This window comes from Varroa destructor, unplaced genomic scaffold, assembly GCF_002443255.2.
Source record: "Varroa destructor unplaced genomic scaffold, Vdes_3.0 BEIS01000001.1, whole genome shotgun sequence".
NCBI classification, from domain to species: Eukaryota; Metazoa; Arthropoda; class Arachnida; order Mesostigmata; family Varroidae; genus Varroa; species Varroa destructor.
This window is the reverse complement of record NW_019211454.1, coordinates 43,370,512-43,375,234: the sequence shown is the minus strand read 5'-3', so window position 1 is coordinate 43,375,234 and position 4,723 is coordinate 43,370,512.

Genomic DNA, 4,723 nt, shown 5'->3' with positions numbered 1-4,723 from the left:
AAAACAAAGCTATATAAATACAACTTCAGCGCGGTTGCACATGCGACAACAAACACAGACAAACCACTATAAAAAATAATAACATATGAATTTATTAATTACAACAATAATAACGATGAGGACGGAATAATGCGAAACGACAAACAGAAGCAAACACCAACATATTCTTAAAAAAAAGAGAATGGGTTGAAACTTATGGCCTCGATTTAATAATAAGAACACTAATGGAAGTAAAACAAAAAGTGTAAGGGTATTAAAAACAAATGATTGACGGCGCCGATGGATGGTGGCATCGGCAGCGATCGATCGATTAGCTAGTTAGCTAACCAACTAAACAACTCGACGAACTTTCTCGATGTGCTCAGTAATTGATTTTTGAAAATAATTGATTGACTGATTAATTGATAGGTGGCTGATGACCAACTGATTGACTGAATAGCAATCGTGATTCAGCTGCTGGCGGTTCGGTCGCCGTCCATTAATTCACTAATTAATATCTGATTAACGGGTTACTTGTTTAATTGATCGAGGAAGGAAGCTTGAGGCGGATGTGAATACGATGATACTATGATTGTGATGACGATGATTGACGAAAAAACGGACGGACATACAGACAGATGGATGGACGGACTGACTGATTGATTGCGTGACGATTGACTGATTGATTCAACGACGATTGACTATTGAAAGACTGATTGACAGGCCGCCTGTTTAACCAGTCAACGACTGTGCATGTCGATTGCAGTAGGCATAATGATGATGACACAGCGTTTATTTAGTGATTGATTTTATTTTAGGGCACTCCTTTTTTTACTTTATTATATTAATAATAACAATAATAATACTGTACTAACTTTTACTACCTGCAAGCTTATGGTGTTGCATTGGTAGGCCATTTTTTGGTAATAAATCAACAACAACAACGGGAACTACATCGCCCACCCTCTAAACGAGATATAGATAATTGATAGACATAAAAAGATGCTGATGTAGATCATGATGATGAATATAAAAGCAAGCATCGTAGAAAGACTGAAGAGACATGTATATACATCTATACATACATAACACCTCTCTATATATATAATAATTACTATATATATATATATATAATTGAAAATATGAAATTGAAAGATTCCATTGTAGCTGTGCTTCAGCGCGGCAATGGCGGATTTCTTCTCTAGAACTTTGAAGTTGATGATGAATAACTCCCTGACCAACAACGACATCACAATAGCAACAACTGGCGTTAGCTTCTCGCCCTCCTTTTCCCACCCTTTCCCCTAGCCGTTTAATTTGCCTTGGCCACATGCATTGCCTCTTCCCATAAGCTTACTTCCGTCTGCCCGTTCAGCAGCCATTGTTCGATACTAGTAATAATAATAATATACAGCTTGCATTGGTTTGCAAACGTTGGCTCTTGTTGTTGGGAATAAGGTCGGGTAGTAGTTGTAGTGGTAGTAATGGCAGCAGCAGCAGCAGCACTTATTCAACAGCAAGAACAACAGTGACAACAAGTAAAGGCTCTGCTGAGAGATAAAACAAATCATGAAAACTGAAGACCAATTACCATATAGCTAATCACAAAAAAAGAGTTGCTTAGGGTCATTGCATATTATCGAAGGGAGTTCGCGGCTCTCCTTTTCACATGTATACCCTACGCTGTGTTACCGGTTGAAGCGAAAGAAAAAGGACATCATCATATCGGTCCACTTCCTGCTTCTTTTCGAAGTTGATGTGAAGGCCAACCCAGCTTGATTCGACCCGATCCATGCATGTACAATTAATGTACATGAGCGGCGCCTGAGTACGCGGCTGGACCGGCTTCAGTACGTGGCGTTTCACGAGTACTATAATAATGTTATTATGGCGACATATTTACGGACCGGACGAGTGATAGGTAGCGATCAAATATAATCGGATCTTGGATACTACATTTAGGAGTACATTTAAACCAAGAGTTCGTGGCTTAATCGATGACGACAAAACTTTGAGGGAGGGAAGAAGAGGGCCAAAACAGGAAAAAAATAAACAGAGAAAGAAAACCTTCACCGCCTTGAGACATCATTAGAAAGGAAATAAATATATAATTACGCAGTATAAAGATATATGGAAACATAGCAAAATGAATGAACGTAAATGATGGATACGATCGACGACATTGACGATGATCGAAGAAGGAAGCGACTTCAAAAACACTGATGTGAAATGATGAGCATAAGAATATTATTAATATTATTATTAAAGTAAGGATAAGTAATGTATTATTATAACGAAGATAAAAACATGATAGAGTGGACACATAGAGGACAGTTAGAGGCTCGGTGGGCAGATGCTTTGTGTGAAAGAGTATGTCTGCAGCAGAACTCGGCCCACTAAGAAATAAGATATAAGAATGGTGTGGGGTAATGTGATGCGAATAAGAGGCATAATGGTCATATGACGACAAGCGTGTTGTTGTGGTCTTGTGAGTACGCCAAAGTTTAACGGCGGCCCGGCTCAGTGGATTGCATATGCGAATATATCCATAAATACATATATATATATATATACATAATTATAGTCGGCCTATAGAGAATGAGTAGAGACGAAACTAGCGAGAGGGCTACCAGAATGCGGTTGGAGTCGTCTTGTGTATGTATGAGCGGTAAGTGCGTGCGTTGACCTGAGACAGAATGCAAGTTTCAATGGGTGATGAGGTACTTTTGGAAAGCTTGATTCGATAATACTACTCGCTATGAATTCGAATCACGGGTAGACTGGACATGTAATTAGTTCGGCAGATGTTGACTAAGGTTTGCCCTGAGAGATAAGTAACATGGTTGAACAACCACTTGCGCCAGAGGAATGCATTGTCTATGTTTCTTTAGGTCTTGAACATTGCGTGCGTTGTCCGGGTCGATATTCATATGAAGGCAAAAAGGGAAACGCTCACCAATATTTTATTTGGTTACTTATTTGAATAGAACAACAGTAGGAAACGTTATTATAGACTAACATGACGCCAGCTCAGAAAATGAGTGACAACAAAATTATCAAATTTTGTTTCGAAAGGAGACTCGTTAACTGGAGCTTTACCTAGAAAGCAACTAGAATGAATCCTCTAAATTCCTTTTTGGGTGGTGCTGTTGTTGCGGCCGCCATTGTCCGAAATTGTAAATTGCATCCGGTATCTGGACAAGTGATGGCACGAATACTGGCTCAAAGGTTAAACTGCAGAGATCCGAGGTCATTTTTGATGCTTTATGGATGATATGACGAGTATCAACGGTTTCGTTGACTGCGGCAATGTTCAGCAATCATCAGACATCGAGTATCGTGTTGCCAGGAGCGGTGTACATACTTTGTTGTGTATAAATTTAGCAATACGTAATAATAATAACCATGGTATTTGTTACATTTTATATGCATACCATCGATGAATATGAATCATTTTCATCTATACATGACAACATAATGCGTGGAGTATGACTCATTATTACATTATTATATGTCGTAATCTTACAATGCGATGCCGGGACTCAATCATCCGACACCTGGTTTTACTTGTTTTAGGCAACCGAATAATTATGAGCTCAAAGCATATTTTGTATATTTATTGTTTCTTTGTCAATTGGTCGACAATATTTGTCATTAGCTGGTGTTCAGCATACGAAAATACTCTGAAACTGAAAAGCTCGCTCATACAGTGTTTGTGAAAGTTTTTCTTCAATATCTTTATGTACGGTCCATTTTGTGCATTGTTTGGTTTCTACTTGCCTGTTCATAAATGCCCATTGCGCCTTGCCATGTTCTTTACTAGTCTTTTAGAGTACCGTTTTTCTGTCAGACCACGTAAGCTTCTCGCCAGGATGCCAGCAACAGCGCCAGCAACAACAAAATTTTGTAAAAGCCATTTCAAAGGTTTCCTTTCTAAATTCTTTTCTTTTGCGTTTGGCATTGGTACCATTTGTCGAAACCGTCTTCTTCAAGAGGGATACAAGTGCTCACTATCGACAGCATTAATTCTTCCTACTGATATGACTTCTTCTACTGTTCTTCTAAAGGACTCAGGTCACCGTCAATCGGTCTCATGCGAGTATAATGTGGATGATGATGATGATACTGAGGGTCGATAAAAACTGTAAAGATAACGAACACTTAACTCAGTATAACTTTAAGCTGATTTGCATTAATTTCGTCTTTACATTTAAGTGTGCATGTGTCTGTCTGAATGGCGGGTGTTTGTTTGTCTGTTTGTCGGACTGGACTAGACTGACTGCGCTGTGTTCGAATGCGAGGCGTGCGTCGACGATTCCGCAACGTGGATGTAAATAATAGTTAGCCTTAAGGTGTAGGAAGGTTAGAGCGGATCGGGGCATGAGGATGTGGAAGGTTATGAAGCGCAACGTAGCGTGTAAGATTCAGCAAAACGCTGGAAAGGAAGAATGGTACCAAGCGCAGTGATCATGTCGTTGCCGAGAACGACCGACGGCTCGTGGGCTGATAATGCATCGTTGTGTAGGTCAATCTATTGGGGTTGAGCGTCGCACGTTATAACATGATTTTTGCTCGCCTTTTTGCCATTATTGGCATATCTTTCCAGAGACGAAACAAAATGACTTTGTTCGTTTCAGCCTATCTACGTTGCGTATCAACCGCTTTGTCGTTGTGGTTCAGGTCAAAATGCGAGGCGTGACCGGCCCGGCGCGTTCCGCAATGTTTAGTACTTTTCTCTCTCTCT